The sequence below is a fragment of the Nicotiana tabacum genome, chromosome 16 (genome assembly GCF_000715075.1).
Source record: "Nicotiana tabacum cultivar K326 chromosome 16, ASM71507v2, whole genome shotgun sequence".
NCBI classification, from domain to species: domain Eukaryota; kingdom Viridiplantae; phylum Streptophyta; class Magnoliopsida; order Solanales; family Solanaceae; genus Nicotiana; species Nicotiana tabacum.
In genome coordinates this window covers 30842863-30862654 of record NC_134095.1, presented here as the reverse complement: position 1 = coordinate 30862654, position 19792 = coordinate 30842863, and the positions used below count along the sequence as shown (strand labels likewise).

Here is a 19792-nt window from a genome sequence, read left to right as displayed (position 1 = left end):
CTAAGTTTCATATTATTATGTAGCCTTCTACTGGACCTAACAGCACCACCGATACATGTCATCTTGCGCCGCATCCGACTATAAGGAGACGACTTGATGATGATGATCCTAATAGTGCACCCGGGCGGGAGGGGATGCAACTCAGGCCAGCGGCTGCATTGAGACACACTGGATGCGGGACACATTGATTCGGCCTTCTTTTTTTTTATTTGGTGTAAATAATATTTTTGTATACATTAACAACAGTATTTAATCGAATATGCCCATTACTTTTTTTAGTTCCACATTCGTTTCATAGTTTCATATAATAACACAAGCACTTAGACTTAACTTCCACTTCAATTAAAATAAAATTTAGTACAACAAACAAGAAAAACATTACTGCAACACAAACACAAGCACAAACACAAACATAGCAGGCCAACATAATAAAAATACATAAAATATGAAAAATACACTAAACACATACATGCCAATATTTAGCCCCGGTTGCCATTTATTCTCCGCTCCAACCACTTAAATCATTCTTTCAGTTGTTCTTTTTCTTCTTCTACCTCTTTCAGTTTCGCCTTCACCTCTGCAAGTTCCCATTTATATTTTTTTTACGTTCCTTTTATGCTTCACAATTCCATTGTGTTTTCCATTTTTCTTCTCCTACCTCCTTCAGATTCGCCCTCAAGTCTGCAATAATTCTATTGCTTTCTTTTTCATGTTCCCGTTGTCTTAAACACATATTATGAAAATATGCAGTTGTTCTCTATAGCATTCCCGATAACATGGTTCATCAACCCATTTCTCAAAATCACAAATAGGTTCGCAGGGAACCTTGTAAAACTGGTTCATACAGTGCTAGTAGCGGCATCCAACTTCACCACCGTCCCAACAATTTTGCATCAAGCATGCTTTTCCACACTTGCACTTTGGTGGACGAAGAGGTTGAGCCATTTGTGAAATATTTGCTTTTAGTAAAAAAAAACCTTACTTTTAATGAAATATTTGCTTTTAGTAAATTTTGAGCACACAAAATAACTACAATGATCCCGTTATTTATAGGCGAGAAAACACACACATAACGTAGTGTTCAACCGCGCTAAATACATAACGTACTATCTAATGGTTAAATATCATGATGTTGACAAGACAACTTTATGTCAGCTGGTCAGCTTTTTTGGTTCGACCAGACAACACACACATAACGTAGTGTTCAACCATGCTAAACACATAACATACTATCAAATGGCGCTATAAGTAGTGTCCAACAAACCTCTCCGCCATCTGCTTGAACGACATCCACACCATGGCTGTGACGGGCAATCCTCTTGCCGACTTCAATAACCCGTTGAAGGACTCTGACATGTTTGTAGTAAGAATTCCCCATCGTCTACCACCATCCGCATGCAAAGTCCACTTTTCCGGGTGATGTCGCATTAACCAACAATAGGCTGCCTCGTCTTCATGCCTGATAGAATCCATATGCCTCCGGAATTTATGCTGTTGGTGGTCGTTTGCTGCCATCCATATCAAATCATGTAGATCCTTGTTGGGATGTGCCTTCTGGAAATTGGCCTTAAAGTGCCTCACACAGTAGCGGTGGTATGCATAAGGTTCTTGCCATGCATGCAAGTTCTCCACAGAACTTAATATACCACTGTGCCAATCAGATATTAGACAAATACCTAAACGCTGTTTGACAACGTGCTCTTTCAGGTGGTTCAAAAACAGCGTCCATGTCTCTATGCTTTCATTGGCACAAACAGCAAAAGCTAGAGGAAATATCTGTCCATTAGCATCCACTTCCACGACTATCAATAGCTTGATATCGTACTTTCCATGGACATGAGTTCCGTCTATGGATATTATGGGCCGTCAATGCGAAAAACCATCAATTTCTGGCTTAAACGCCTAGAACACGTAATTGAATATGTTTTCTGGTGTTCCCGGACTCCGCTCAAGCTTCCATTCAACAACTGTCCCGGGGTTAAAGTGCTGCAGTGCGGCCATGTACTTTGGCAGAGATGCAAATGACTTATCCCAATTACCGTAGACAATATCAAACGCTCGTTTGCGCCCGAGAAATGCCTTTCTTTTCGTAATGGTATGGCCATATTCTTGGTGGACTAATGTAATGCACTCTTTGATTTTATACCTTATGGACGATTCGAGGTATGGAATAAGTACAAGAGAAATCAAGTCAATATCCAAGTTGAAGTGATTACCGTTGAATATGTCAATTTTGCATGTATGGGTGGGAATGTATTTACCCACTTTCCATATACCTGTCTTCTTCTTGGTCGCATGCAACATCCAATTACATGGCCAAAACCACCTGCGGCAAACAACCTTGTATACCATCGGACTTGACTCCTATACCTGCATCTCACGACACTCTTTTACGTTGTGCATTTTACAAGCCCTGCTTACGTGCGCTTTATCAGAAAAAAGCACCCCCTTTGCAAGCACCGTTGGTCTAGACTCATCCCACATTGTTGTCCGGATTTCATCAAAATCCCTTATGAGAGCTTCCACATCCGGCACGGTTGGCAAGTTTTCAATGTGAGGAATCTCCCTTGAATGAAACGACACTTCAGACTCGTATACTCTTCATCTAGGGGGGTCTCTCTTCGAATCAGGTCCTTCCTCCTCATCCTACGTATCACCATCCTCACGAGGAAAGGGTGTCTTATCTCTGGATTCATCGGCATTGTTATCGTAATCACTGTTCTGTTCCTCACTCTGTACATCTGCCATATCCCGATATAATACGTCGTTTTTGGGCAACTGAGTGAGTACGGGTGGTTCAACTTGCTCGTTTTCACTGCACAACCAACAAATATATAAGCTACTGAATTAATAAATGCTTTCCATATGGCTATATCACTTTACTTATTAAGTCGTAAGGTGATGAAATTCCATGATAGATGTTTTCAATTAGGTGATGACTACCGGATGGGCCACTTGTAAAATTCATATCCGGCCGGTAACCCCTATTAAATATATAAGCGTTAATACAAATTCAATACACCAAAAATATACATAATTAACACAAATGAAAATTGAAGTTTACCATTCGTCTTGTGAATTATGAAAAGCAGGGTATAAATTATTTTCTCGCTGCTCATTCGCCGGCGGTGATAAGTTTAAATCAAGGAAAACTCTTTCATCCGGAACCTGTCCGGCAAAAACTGCTCCAGAATAACCACCCGATGACTAGGGGTTACCTCTACTACGCACAACCTCATTTTTTGGAACGTCTTCGACCTTCACGTACATCTCCAACATTGTGATTACAAGAAATTTCCGGCATTCATCCGGAGTCCTCAGAAAATCACTCAAAGTTTCATCATCGTCAATGTTAAACTTCGAGTAAAAAGCAACCCCTTGCGGAGTGACGGAATACGGATATCTTCCGGTTACTTTAAGTATCACTGAACGTTTCCTCACACTCATTTTTTTGCATAACAATGATATCAATTTATCGTACTCCATTGTAAGTGGCAATTTAACATGACACTGAGCAGGTAGACTGTAGCCCACGGAGTTATTCTCCATCACAACCTCACCCCCCAATATAATGAAACTTTTATTCTACGCTCTTCAGACATAATGAAAAAATGCTGGAGAATTTAACATCAATAAACGTTTTAACAAGAGTATGGAAATGGCTAGCCGGGATATTTCAACGCTATACACCTTTTGAATGAATTTCTATACAATCCTAACCACTTTATATAGGAAATGGCTAGCCGGATTTTTTTTATATATAGCGCCCAAAAAGTGGGCACTATACGCTTTTGAATTATTGAAGTCAAGAATTATTGGTGGGGCCACGAAAAAGGTATATAGCGCCCAAATACTGGACGATATACATAATATAGCGCCGGGTTTTTGGGCACTATACCTGTTAGTGTCAGCTTTTTATATATAGCGCCCAAATACTTGGCGCTATAGCGCCCAATATTTGGGAGCTATATATAAAAATGTCATCTTTTTTTTACACCTATTAAGGTGCTACTTATGCAAAAGAACCACATTTTGGTTCCGGACTCATCACTTACTCCCCCTCCCGGTTTGATATAAAAATGAAAGTTCATGAACACAGATACCTGGCAGCAAAATGCACAAAACCACAGCTCTTTGAAGTAGGGATCTTAACATAAACAATTTCCCCAAACTGTAAAAATACTTGTCTCAGTTCCTCCTCAGCTAAGTTGGGGTCCAGATTACCAACATAAACCTGCAGTTAAGCAAAGACTGTCAGAAGAGAACTGGAAATATGACGTAACACATTCCAAGTTCTTAACTTACTGTTGTATTAGTCAAGTCATTATCTACAGGAATAGTCTGCACTGTAGGAGGATAAACAACAGAGGGATAAACAGCTGCATCAAAATAAAAATTCACTGTTTAGTGTACTGAGGAACATAAAGTAAATCAAAAGATAACTGCATTTATAAGCTACACGAATCTTCCAAGTAATGACTTGAGTGACCAAGAAATTTAATGTTCTTTCTCAGATAATTATTGTTCGCTTCAGTTATCAAAGGTGCATCATCAAGAAAAATAAAAAGTTAAGGGAACTGTTCCTGCAAGTATTTTATGGGTTGTGTAATTTGAAACTTAAAGACGAGGTTGATACTCTAATAGAATTCTATTGAACATTACAGGTTTAAGTTATGAACTGTATTCTCATATTGCATAGTCATTGGGATTCGAGGTTAGCTCACACATAGTGAGCACTTCATGCTTCACCAGTTGGTAAGGGATCAAATCCCACTCATATAATTATTTTATATCGTTTTCTCCTTTCAATTTGAAGAGTATGAAGAGTAACAATTTAATTAATATCAATATGTACATATTACTTTATAAACAAATAACAGAGAATCACAAACTGATTTCAAAATTTATCCAAAAATACAACATACCTATTAAATGTTCAGGAATCAATGCAAGAGCTCCTTTCCATTTGATTCATGAATCTTAGCAAGAAATGTAGTATATAAACCTAAAAAATAACACTGATTATCTTTCGATAGTCAAATTAAATTTTGGAAAACTTCTTTAAATACTATATTTGTAACTTCAGTACTTATTTGTCCATCGTCATCATAAACCAAAACTTTTAATCCTTTTGTAGTTGTAACCCGAGAAAGAGCAACATCTAATTGTCCGTGTGTAAACACTGGTTTCTTAAAAAATAATCCCACGTGAGACAATGATTGTCCTTGACTTTTATTGGTTGCCATGGCAAAAGATACAGCGATTGGAAATTGTCTTCACTGGAACTTAAATGGAATTCTAGCATCAGACGGAGTCAATGTCATTCTAGGAATAAACACTTTCTGTCCAGCCATATGTCCTGATAGAACCTTGGCTTCAATAACTTGATTTCCAAGTTTAGTTATGATCAACCTTGTTCCATTACACAATCATGTTTACCGATCAATATTTCTTAATAACATCACTGGTACACTAACCTTTAGAGTAAGAGCATGATTTGGAACTCCCGAACATTTAATAGTATTCAAGAATTCTGGTGTGTGTACATGTTCCAACGCTGAATAAGTCTGATCAGAGCTGCAAATTGTATCAGAACTCAAATATGATTTCTCAGAATTATGATTGAGCAAAATCATATATTGATTGATTGATTCCACCATATCAAGAGTTGGAGCAAGAATTACTCTTTGTTGGAGGTATCCAATATCATTGCAACAACGGGTGAAATCAGGATATGTACTTTCTACAATTGCAGATATTGGATCAACAGATTCTTTTATCAAAAGATCATCCGGTATTTGAACTTTTTCATTGCCATCAACTGAACTACCTATCATACCATCACCAATTGCCAATATCCAATCTGAAAAATCTCTCAACTCATCCACATGGGGCCCTATTTCATTACCTTGCAATCTCATATTCTTTGTTAGCGTTAAAAGCTGACAATAAGGCCATAAATAAGAAGAATTGAGAGAAGCATTAACAATATCTTGCCTAGTACCCTTTGGGATGACAGGTAATATTTGTCTGAAGTCACCACCAAGAATAACTGTTTTACCTCCAAATGGTCGTTCTAAATTAGATGTATCTTTGAATCTAAGAATATCTCTTAGAGTTTTATCAAGAGCTTCAAAACAATATTTATGCATCATCGGTTCCTCATCCCAAATAATCAACTTTGCCTTGACAATCAAATTTGCTAAAGGAGTACCTTGCTTGATATTACATGTTGAATCTTCAGTTAGATTGAGTGGAATTACAAATCTTGAATGAGCTGTTCGATCACCTGGTAACAATAGAGATGCAATCCCACTAGATGCAACAGTTAACACAATATCTCCTCTAGATCTTATGGCAGAAGCCAAAGTTCTCCATATAAAAGTCTTTCCTGTTCCTCCAAAACCATATAAGAAGAAAAATCCACCTTTGTTTTCATTTACACCTGTTATTATTTTCTCATAAATTGACTTCTGCTAATCTTTCAAATTCTTTAATAATTGTTCATGTTCCTCCGTCAGTGCGTGTCTATTATAACGCAATTCATCACGAATTAGTCTGTTACTATTGTCAACTTCTTCCGGGATGCCGTCCCGTAGTCCCAAAGTAAAAAAACACGCATCAACAACACAAGAATACCCAATTAAGCTAAATTTCGTACCAAGTAAACAGTTAATCCTAGCTTAACATGTTTCACGTAATGCAATTAAGGCAGTTTAAGCAAATAGGCAATTAAGTCAACTAAACATGCTTTTCTAAACTAGCAACAAGCTAAATTCACAAGTAGAATAAAACAACAATTGAAATACTTAAGGAAAAATCGGATTTTCAACAATTAGCTCAAGTACGCGCTCGTCACCTCACGTACAAGGCATTTCAATTATCAAATATATTATATCCTAAGGAGAAGGTCCCCCACACAAGGTTAGACAAGCCACTTACCTCGAACTGGCTCAAAATCAACCCGACACCACCTCTTTGCCATGAGTACTCGACTCCAAATAGCCCAAATCTATTCAATTTAATTGCATAATGTAAATAACACTTCAAGTAACTGATTCTACAATTAAATTTTAAGCTAATATGCAAAATTATGTAAAATGATCAAAATGCCCCTCGGGACCACGTCTTGGAATTGGGTGAAATTTACATTTTCAGAGACCTCGTACTCTCACGAGTCTATACATCACAAGAACACTGAAATCAGAGTCCAAATGACCCCTCAAATCCTCAATTAAAGGCCTCTTAAACTCGAGCTCTAATTACCCATTTTCCCAAATTTCTCACCACTAATTAGGTCTTTAATCACATAAAAATGAGTTATAAAGTCAAGGATGTTACCTCCAAGTGATTCCCCTTTGTTTTCCTCGAAAATCTTTCTCAAAAGCTTTAAACCCAGATGAAGATGGTGAAATAATCCCTCAAATTCGCGAAGGCAACTATTTATATGTTATGCCTAGCGATTTCCGCATTTGCGACCCTGGGACCGCATCTGCGGTCCCGCTTCTGCGGAAACTTCATCGCATCTCCGACTTTCATTTAAATACCAGAAACCGCATCTGCGATTACATTTTTCGCAGATGCGACACCGCTTCTGCGGTGTCCCTTCCGCATCTGTGGAACCTGAAGGAAAGGCCAAAATCCGCTTCTACGGTCCCTTATCCACTTCTACGGCGCCGCATCTGCGGTCCCCAAACTGCAGATGCGAAAATACCAGAAGCAGCAAAAATACATCAGCTGCAACATTTTCTAAATTTTCTTGTTAACCATCCGAAATCATCCCGAGGTCCCCGGGACCTCAACCAAAGGCATCAACATATCCTAAAACATTATTCAAACTTGTACAAGTCTTTAAAACACCTCAAACAACATCAAAATAACCAAAACACATCGGAATCAAGCCTAAGTTTCTAAAATTTTCCAAATTCCGCTTTCGATCAAAAACCCAACCAAAACACGTCCGAATGACCTGAAATTCTGCACACACATCCCAAATGACGCAACAAAACTACTGCAACTCTTGGAATTCCATTCCGGCCCTCAGATCAAAATCTCACTATCGAACCGGAAACTTCCAAAATTCAACTTTGGGTATTTCAAGCCTATATTAGCTACGGACCTCCAAAACACAATTCGAACACGTTCCTAACCCCGAAATCACCCAATGGAGATAACAAAACCATCAGATTTTCGTTCCGAGGCCGTCTCCACAATGTTCCAACTACGGTCACTTTACCAACACTTAGGCTCTCATTTAGGGACTAAGTGTCCCAAAACTCTCCGAAACATAAAACCGAACATCCCGACAAATCAAAATAGCAGAAATAAACTTGGGGAAAGCAGTTAATAGGGGACCAGGGAGTTAATTCTTAAGACGACCGGCCGGGTCATCACAAAAGCCATCTTAAGAATATTCGAGTCCCCGATCTTCATCTGGTGATAACTGAACGGAGATCAATCTTGGAGAACTCTCTCGCTCCCTGAAGTTGGTCGAATAGATCATCAATGTGAGGCAAAGGATACTTGTTCTTAATTGTTACCTTGTTCAATTGCCTATAATCAATGCACATCCTCATTGTGCCATCCTTCTTCTTCACAAACAGAATCGGCACACCCCAAGGTGACACACTAGGCCGAATGAACCCCTTATCAAGGAGTTCCTGAAGCTGCTCCTTTAACTCCTTCAACTCTGCTGGTGCCATATGATACAGTGGAATAGAAATGGGCTGAGTGCCCGGCACCAGGTCAATTCAAAAATCAATATCTCTATCTGGTGGCATGCCCGACAGGTCTGCAGGAAATACATCGGGAAAATCCCTCACAACTGAAACGAAATCAATACTGGGAGTCTCAGCTCCGACATCCCTCACAAAGGATAGATAAGAAAGACAACCCTTCCCAACCATACGCTGGGCCTTCAAGAAAGAGATCACTATACTAGGAACATAATCAGTCACACCTCGCTACTCGATCCGTGGCACACCCAGCATAGCCAATGTGACTGTCTTAGCATGATAGTCCAGAATAGCACGACACAGAGATATCCAATCCATGCCCAAAATGACATCAAAATCCACCATGCTCAATAATAATAGATCCACTCGGGTGTCCAGACCCCCAATAGTCATCACACACGACCGGTACACACGGTCTACAACAACAGTATCGCCCACCGGGGTAGATACATGAACAAATAAAGCAAGAAACTTACGGGCCATACCCAAATAGCGAGCAAAGTATGATGACGCATAAGAAAAGGTGGAACTAAGATCAAATAAAATAGAGGCATCTAGGTGGTAGACTGAAACAATACCTGTAATAACAACATCTAAAGCAATAACATTGGGTCTTCTTGGAAGTGCATAGAAATGGGCTTGACCGCCCCCTGATCGACCTCCCCCTCTAGGGCAACCCCTAGCTGACTGACCTCCTCCCCTAGCTGGCGGGGCGGGTGGTGATGAAGCAACTGGCGCTGAAGCCAATGACTGACCCCTCTGAACTAGCAAAACGACGAGGACACTACCTCCATATGTGACCCATCTTACCACACTCAAAACAACTCCCAAGTGCTGGAGAAGGGGACTGAAGGTAACCCCTCACACCGGAGTGACTAGCGGATGCACTCGGCATAGAAGAGCCCTGAACCGATGGAGCACGGGACGAACTCTTAGCTGAAAGAGCACTAAGTGAGGACTGGCCCTGCCGGGAACTGTGATAACCATGACCCGACGATGCCCCACAATAACCTGGGCGAGCAGGCTGAGCATGCCTGAATGGACGGCCTCCGCCATGCTGAAGCTGACCCCAGCATGGCAGGAACTACATAATCCTGAGCAGCTGCAACCGACTGGGCTGGATGTGCCCCCGGCGTTTGAAGTCCCTGCATGACCTACTCAGGTGTGCGAGCGGCGGGAGTCTGATTTCCTCCCCCAACCTGCGAAGTAGCTGCAGCTGTAGTGGCTGAAACCGCCTGAGCTAGGCCAGTACAAACTGATAAGATCTGAGCCAAGGACTCCTGAATACCCGGAATCACGATGGGCACAACTGGTGCCTGAGCTAGTGCTATAAGAGCATCCATAATTGGGATCTGATCCTGATCTGAGGCAGCTAGTGGATCTGCAGGTGCTGCTCTAGTTGCTCTACCCCTACCATGACCACGGCCACATCCTCGGTCTCTGGTGGCCACAACTGGTGGTACTGGGGGTCGTCCACCCCGACCAGTAGCGCGTGTCCTCACCATCTGTGAGAGAGTAGAACAAAAGAAGTTTAGTACTTGGATCAACAAGTTCGCACAACAAGAATTTCAAGAATATAAAGTTTTTCCTAAAGGTTCTGCAACCTCTCGAGGATAAATACAGACGTCTCCATACCAATCCGCGAGACTCTACTAAACCTGCTCATGACTCGTGGGACCTATGTAACCTAGGCTCTAATACCAACTTGTCACGACCCTAAACCCAGACCCGGTCATGATGGCACCTCTCGTGAAGACAAGGCCAACCAATTAAACCCAATTCACTTTTTAAACAGTTAAATCAACATAAAAACAGTCTAAAACATGATTTAATATCACTAAGGAGCGGATAATATCAATGAAGTGCGGAAGTACAACCCAATACAGCCCTAACCGGGGTGTCACAAGTCACGAGCATCTAACAACACTTAATACTCAAATGTAACTACATAGTTTAACACTGAATTAAAGACATAAGGAAAAGAGATAGGGAGGAGCTCCGGGCTACGAACACCAACAACTACCTAAAGACTCCTCGAGATCTACCTGAAGTTGGAATGAATCAACATTCGGGAGCGGGATCAGCTATGCCAGAATCTGCACATAGGGTACAGGGAGTAAAGTGAGTACTCCAACTCAGTGAGTAACAGATGTAAATAACGACTGGAAGTAAGAAAATACGTAAGGCACAAGGAATTTTATAATGAAGTAGTAAAATCATTTAAGAGCAATAAACTAGTGAAAATTAAGTAAAATCCTTTTTCAACAAGTAAATAGGCAATTGATGAGCAATTAAGGTAAAGTAAACAAATAGAAGTTCGCCCCTCGGGCACAGTATCAACAAATCCGCCCCTCGGGCAACATCTCAGAACAATACCAGCCCCTCGGGCTCAATCTCACATCACAATGGGTACCCGCACTCACTGGGGGTTTACAGACTCCTGGAGGGGCCCCTTACGGCCCAAGCGCAATAATGAGCCATCTCGTGGCATCATAACTAGGCCCTCGGCCTCACATCAATCAAGCCACCTCGTGGCGTACATATATCAGTCCCTCGGCCTCAAATCAATATCAGTGTTTCCTCACAATATAGGCCCTCGGCCTTACTCAGTCAAAAATCCTCATAAGCCGATCGAGTAACAGTAAAAATAGTGTTTCTCAGCCCAAACATCATTTAAATATCATTTAAGTAATAAAACTGAGTAAACATGACTGAGTATGAAAACAGTGCAAAATAGTGTGATTGAGTTCAAATATAAAGTCAAACAATGAGGAAATATCAGTGAAAAGCCCCGAAAGGTTCAAACAGTTGGCACGAAGCCCAAATATGGCATTCAACCCAAATAGTGATGATAGCAAATAGTTTTCAATCAAATACGCGATAAAATCATCAATCGGGACAGACCAACTCACAATCCCCAATAGTGCACGACCCCACACTCGTCATCAAGCGTATGTCTCACCTCAATATAGCACTAAGATGTGCAAATCTGGGGTTTCAAATTCTCAGAACATAATTTACAATCATTACTTACCTCGAACCGGCTGAATCTCTAGATAGCGACGCCTTTGCCCCTCGAATCGGCCTCCACGCACTTCGAATCTATCCAAAATCAAAACGAGGACGTCAAAATATGCTAAAGGAACGAAGCCCAAGCGAAAACAATCAATAAATGGCACAAATCCTAAAATTACCAAAACCTGACCCCCGGGCCCATGCCTCGGAATTCAATATTTTTTACGTCCATAGATTCCTTATCTCCCCACAAGTTCATACATATCAAAAGTTCTCAAATCCGACCCCAAATGGTCCTTCAAATCCACAATTAAAGGCCTAAGTTTCCAAGCCCTAGTTTCCCTAATTTTTGTCACGCCCCAAACTAGGGGAGGCACGACTGACACTCGATACTGTATTCGATCGAGTTAGCCACTAAACATACTAGCTAACTAAACTGGGGGCCCAACAGATTGGGCAGCACAACATCTAAAATACTAAGCCTAGCCCATTAAGGTCATGACCTAAATAACAATAAGCCATATAAACAAAGGTAGATGAGCCAAAATAATAAAGTACTAGCTGGCCGACGAGGCCGCGATTGGAGACATACATGCCTACACACATATATATACATGCCAAGCCTATGGTCTGGAAACTGAACGCTACAAAAAGAAACCCAGAATATTGTGTCCACAATAGCCTCTGAGAGTGTCATAAGCACTGTCGAGACAAGGCCCCGACTATACTCAAACTGTATAACAAAAGTAACCATTCTATGAAAGCTCCAGGAAGAGGTGGAGCTTACCAACTCACAGCTGAATCCCGAAATCCTAGCGGAGGGGTCGATCAGAGTCCCTATCTTGACCTATACGCACAAAACAAAAATGTAGTGTCCCCAGGCAACGGGACATCAGTACGAATAAAAATGTACTGGTATGTAAGGCAGACAGTAGAATCATACATAGCTGATGAAAAAAAAAGTAATGGAGATACCACCTGATACTGAAACTCTAATAGCCTCCATGGCCGACATCCGACTTCATAGTAATCAAATATGCATGGTATGCTCGTGTAATCGTATGTCGTGAATACATATATATTGATGCAAATGCATGACATACCCAACCAAATGCTAGCAATGGCGGTCTCTTCCGGTAACTAACCGACATCATATTGCCAACCTGTGGCCATCTGTACAATATATATAGTTTTTCGGGCAAATAGGCCCCTTACCTCCTATTATAGCTCGAAGTTCATGCATAATATGCCATGTATGATATGAACTTTGAATGCATAAAATAGGCCATAACAAGAACTTAGCCAATCTTGGCTCATAGGTACTCTTATCCACATGATCTCATAATCACCTTCGTATCGCATACAATTGTCTCATGGAACCTCATATGTTTTCTTTTCTTTTGAATAAGCTTGAAAACTTAACTCAAATTTTAGAAAGATAACTTAACTCTGAAGATGTTCATAAAAAGCTTAAGGTGCTTTACTTAGTCCTTATACCTGATTTCTTGATATTTAGTAAAAGAAAGTATTTCAAAAATCAAGTGTTTTAGTAGTTTAAAAATAAAAATTATATTTGAGATTTTTGGAAATCGACGTGTTACTTTAGAGATTTTAAAATATACTTTAACAAGGAAGAAGGACTGATCGCAAATACTAAATGCCTTTATTTTTTTTGTCACACAACCCAAAGATGAATAAGAATTCATATATATAGACATATAGTAAAGAAAGCCGACAAAATGACATATATAGATGTCGAATACCCTATTTAACCGAATGAGTGGAATATCAACCTAATAGCATCATGAAAATACTTCAGCTACGATCCCAATGCCTTTCACAGAAGGTCTTTCTAGCAATAGAATAGTAAAATATCACATTTGACGTCTTAGGAATTTCCCAGAATTCGTGCTAAAAGGAAGGACAGAGCTTAGCCTTAACATACCTTTCCAACGAATGTATGAATGCCTGTAGTTCCTTCACAAAAGTTGTTCCTTACGTCCTAAGCTTCACAAACACTATATATATGCAGCTTATATGCACCTATAAACTATTCATAATTGAGTTTAAATCGACAGATTTGCCATATGATCCTAACTTGACGAAACGTCCGTAGAACTTTATAAAAACGATCATAAAAGAGTCCCAAGATGATTACCTTGGAAAACCAAGTATAAAGCCTGAAGAACTAGCAAGAACAACAAATTCCTATCTTCCAAGAATAGCTCCAAACACAACTAATAAAAGGGGGAAACGATTGCAAAGCGTAGAGATTGCGTTTCTAGGTACGAGGGCAAATTTTAACGGTAGAAATCGTTAAAAACACACCTTAATCACTCAAGAGCACCATGGAACCTTCTCTTCAGCTTTATTACTATTTTAGGACGAAAATGAAATGTTTTTAGGTCTGAAAAGTCGAATTTTCCGACTTATACTACTTGTTTGACCCGATCCGGTTCGCGACCCGATTTCAGCCTAGATAGTCCGCGGTAAAATAGTCATAACGTTTTACTCCGATGTAGGATTGATGTTAGGTGTTTTTGGCTGTGAACTAGACTCGTAGACCTGCGATTACGTATGTTGTGGGTCCCATAACTATTTATATATTGGGAGAAATGATCTGATACATTTGACCCAAAGTTTAGAAAATTTATTAGAGAAATTTACGATAACTTTTGGCGACCTTTATTTCGCAACTTGCTTGATTCCAAAACTTAACATGTGACTAGTGTGATATTATAATACATCATAACACATTATGTTTAGCATATTAGATACTCTTGGTCTTATCCCACATGTGTAAATTAACTTAAACCTTCCGAACGCGTGGGGTGCCACCCAAGCCATTTCTTTAACCACGAACCTTTGTTTAAGGGATTCCTTTGACCTACAGCTTTAGTTTAGTTCCTTGATATTACCACACATTTTTATTCTTATTCTCCCAATGTGCTACACCCAATCATATATACCTAATATAACCACGCCACGTTACGTATATTGCGTAAGAGAAAAAGAAAAAAACATGGGGCCTCACAGTCTCCCCCCTTAAGAACATTCGTCCGCGAATGGGTCAAGTCAATTCCTTGGTTTCATTTCTTTTCCACTAATACGTTATTTGCAAGGCTATATTTGTTACATTGCAGAGCATAAATCAAATTCTGAAGATTCTAACTACTAGGCTTCATATAGCTATCTCGCAATAAGAAATTTAAATTGCACTTTCAAGTCATTTAAAATCCAATTAAGTTGTTATAAAGGAATAATTTCCAATTATTTAAATGCAACTCACCTTAAGTCGTAAATAGGTGGGGGTACTTCTTCCTCATTTCCTCCTCAATTTCCCAGGTCACTTCCTCGATGTTGTTATTTCGCCATAACACTTTCACGGAAGTCACTTCTTTAGTTTGAAGCTTTCTTACCTGCCGATCTAAACTAGCTACTGGTACCTCTGCATAAGTTAAGTCTTCAGCAATGTGAATATCCTCCATGGGCTTAATACGTGAAGGATCTCCAATGCACTTCTGCAACATAGATACATGAAACACAGGATGGACTGCTTCCAATTCTGAAGGCGAATCAAGCTCGTATGCCACCCTACCAATCCTCCGAATAATCTTATACGGTCCAACATACCTGGGGCTGAGCTTTCCCTTCTTTCCAAATTGCATGATGCCCTTCATAGGCGATACTTTCAGAAAAACCCAATCTTCTACATCAAACTCTAAGTCTCATCGTCGAACATCTACATAAGACTTCTGCCGACTTTGTGCTGTACGCAACCGATCTCTAATAAGTTTTACCTTTTCCATTGCTTGCTGGACTAAATTAGGACCTAGAAACTCTGCTTCCCCGACCTCGAACCAACCGATCGACGACCTGCACTTCCGCCCGTATAGTGTTTCGTAAGGGGCCATCTGAATACTAGCTTGGAAGCTGTTATTATAAGCGAACTCAATAAGAGGTAGATGATCATCCCAACTTCCTTTAAAATCTAGCACGCAGGCACGTAACATATCCTTAACTGTCCGAATAGCCTGTCCATTAGTTTGCGGATGAAAAACAGTGCTAAGATTTACCTGCGTGCCTGGACCTTTCTGAAAAGATTTCCAAAAATGTGCTGTAAATTGAGCCCCTCGATCAGAGATAATAGATAATGGTACTCCATGAAGGCGAACAATCTCTCGAATGTAAAGCTTGGCATAATCCTCAACTGAATATGTCATCTTGACTGGTAGGAAATGAGCAGATTTTGTAAGTCTATCAATAATTACCCAAATAGAATCATACCTCCGTGGAGTGCGAGGCAAACCAGTGATGAAGTCCATATTTATCATGTCCCATTTCCATAATGGAAGTTCAATATACTGAGTTAGGCCTCCAGGCCTCTGATGTTCGACTTTAACTTGCTGGCATTTGGGACATTGGGCTACCATCTCCGCGATATCTTTTTTCATTCCATTCCACCAATAGATCTATCGAAGGTCCCGATACATCTTTGTCACTCCGGGGTAAACTGCATATCTAGAATATTGGGCCTCCAAAAGAATCTTGGCGCGAAGCTCTCCGCCTGTCGGTACACATAAGCGGCCTTGGTATCTAAGGACTCCATCACCAGTTAGCTCAAATAAAGGTTGTCGCTATTGTGGAATACTTTCCCTCAGTTTTATAAGCTCAGGATCCTCGTGTTGTCGCTCTTTCACTTCAGTAACAAAAGAAGATTTTGTAGTATTCTAAACGAGAATGCGTCCACCCTCTGCGTCTACCAAACGCACCTGCAAATTAGCTAGCTGGCATAGATATTTGGTCATCTTGACCTTATCAACTTCAACATGGCCTAGACTTCCCATGGACTTCCGGCTAAGGGCATCAGCAGCAATATTAGCTTTGCCGGGATGATATAAAATATCAACATCATAGTCCTTTAGTAATTCTAGCCATCTTCTTTGTCGTAGGTTCAACTCCCTCTATTTAAATAAATACTAAAGGCTCTGGTGGTCGGTGAAAACATCAATATGAACCCCATATAGATAATGCCGCCAAATCTTTAGGGCGAAGACAACTGCAGCTAACTCAAGATCGTGCGTAGGATAGTTCTGTTCATGTTTCCACAACTGTCTAGAGGAGTACGCGATAACCTTACCATGCTGCATAAGAACACAACCTAGGCCAACTCTCGAGGCATCACAATATACAACATAACCCTCGGTGCCATCCGGAAGAGTCAAGACAGGTGCTGTCGTAAGCCTTTTCTTTAGCTCCTAAAAACATTGTTCACATGCCTCAGTCCACTGAAACTTAGCTCCCTTATGTGTCAGTTTCGTCAATGGTGTAGAGATAGAGGAAAATCCCTCCACAAACCTTTGGTAATATCCTGCCAAGCCTAAAAAGCTACGAACCTCTATCGGATTCAAGGGCCTCGGCTAAGTCATCACAGCTTCAATCTTTTGGCCATCAACCTTGATACCATCACCGGTAATAACATGACCAAGAAAAGCTACAGAAGTTAGCCAAAATTCACATTTAGAGAATTTAGCATATAACCTGTAGTCCTGGAGAGTCTGCAATACAGCTCGCACGTGGTCTGTATGCTCGGCTTCCGATAGTGAATATATCAGGATGTCATCAATAAACACAATCACAAATTCATCCAAGAATGGTTTGAATACCCAGTTCATAAGATCCATAAAGGCTGTTGGGGCATTTGTAAGCCCGAAAGACATGAGAAGGAATTCAAAATGGCCATACCTCGTCCTAAATGCTATTTTTGGGATATCAATATCCCTGACTTGTAGCTGATGATAACCAGATCGCAAGTCGATCTTCGAAAAGCATTTGGCACCTTGTAACTGGTCGAAAAAGTCATCAATCCGTGTAAGAGGATACTTATGCTTGATAGTGACTTTATTTAGTTGCCTGTAGTCAGTACACATCCGCAAGGAGCCATCTTTCTTTCAAACAAAGAGCACCGGAGCACCCCATGGGGATGTACTTGGCCTAATAAAGCCTTTATTGATCTAGTCCTTCAGTTGTTCCTTCAATTCCCTTAGCTCTGCAAGAGCCATTATGTAGGGAGGAATGGATATAGGTTGTGTATCAGGAAGCAAATCTATAGCGAAATCAATTTCCCTTTCGGTGGGAATTCCTGGAAGCTCGTCAGGGAATACCGTCAGGAATTCATTCACAATAGGAACCGACTAAAGAGTTGCTGGCTCCTTATCTATATCCCTGACATGAACCAGATGGTATATACAGTCTTTAGCAATAAACTTTCGAGCCGTAAGGTATGAAATAAACTTACCCTTGGGCGTGGCTGCATTACCTTTCTATTCAAGGACAGGCTCACTAGGAAAATGAAATCGAACCACCTTTGCACGACAATCAATATTAGCATAACAAGCTGCCAACCAATCCATATCCATAATGACATCGAGTTCTAGCATAAACAATTCAACTAAATCAACAGAGGTTGGACGGTCATTAATTAACATTGTACAACCTCGATAGACATGATTAACTACAATAGAGTCGCCAACTAGCGTAGACACCTCAACTGACTGTGGCAACAACTCAGATCTCATGTCAAGCTTACCAGCAATAAATGGAGTAATATATGAAAGTGTAGAGACGGGATCTATCAATGCATAAATGGCATGAGAATGTATTGTCAATATACCTGTGACAACATCTGGGGATGCCTCTGAATCCTGTCGGCCTGTGAGTGCATAAAAGCGGTTTTGGCCACCACTAGAACCTGAGGTGTCTCCTCCACCTCTATCCCTACCACGGCCCTGAGTAGACTGTGGACCTGGTCGAAGAGCACGGACTGAGGGCGAAGAGGCTGCTGTGGATCCTAAATGCTGAGCTGGTGCACCTCTCCCTAACCACGGGCACCGACTAATAAAATGTCCTGTCTATCCACAATAATAACATGACTCGAACCCTATCTACACTGCCCGGTGTGCAGCTTACCGTACTGAGTACATGGAGGAGTAGGCTGTCTCATTTGTGTAGAACACTCGTGTCGACGCCCCTCAGGCTGGCCTGAGCTCTGCCCCGATCCTGACTGAATATATCGATCATACCGCTGGCCCTGCATCTGTGCTGGGAAACTACCTGCTGACCGAGGTGGATATCGATGGAGTGGGGGCCTAAAATCACCCCGTGGCTCCCTATAAGACCCCATAGTATGATCCCTCTTACTCTGCTCCCTATCCCTACGAGTATCACGAATCCGACGGGAAAGGTCCTCTGTAGTCTGAGCGAAAGCCTGTATGCGGGAAATATCTACATCATCCAATAGGGATGCTACCCTACAATCTTTAATCAGATGATCCCCAAAACCATCCACATAATGATGAACTCTAGCCCTCATGGTATATACGATATCTGGTGCATACCTCGCTAAAGAATTAAACTTATGGCTATAATCCCTCACACTCATATCCCTCTGCTTAAGGTTAAAAAACTGGTCAAGACGGGCCTCCCGAACCTCCCGTGGCAAATAATGGGCTAAAAAGTCCTCAGAGAAGTCCTCCCACTCTGCTGGCGGAACATTAGGTCCTCTAGATCTCTCCCATGCCTCATACCATAGGACGACTACATCACGTAGTCGAAAAGAAGCCAACTCCACAGCCTCGGTGATGGAGGCATGCATCACCCTCAATACTCTATACATTTGGTGTTTAAAGTTTTGGGGATCCTCAGTGGAATTGGATCCTGTAAATAATGAAGGGGCCAAGTGAAGAAACTCTCGTACCGTCGAGCATCCTGTCCGATCTCTCTGGGCATCTGCTCCCGACTCTAGCTGTCGCTCATGAATAGAAACTATCCTAGTCAGCAACTGAACTGCCTCCCTCATCCACTGCTCCCCAATCTCTGATGGGGGAACAACAGGTACTGGAGGTCCTGTGTCTCTAGCTACCATAGGTACTAATGGAACTGGTGAGGCTGGGGGTACTGCATCTCTCGGGGCTCCAACACGTGCTGGGGAAGCTGAAACTAGGGGTACTGGAGACTCACTGTATGCCTCTAAGGGAAATCTA

The 19792-nt window shown here is 41.1% G+C and overlaps 1 pseudogene; it reads right to left on the bottom strand.

Annotated features, from left to right (window-relative positions):
• Positions 1-5036: 5036 nt before the first annotated feature.
• LOC107788320 (uncharacterized) lies at positions 5037-15418 on the bottom strand (annotated as a pseudogene).
• Positions 15419-19792: the final 4374 nt, after the last annotated feature.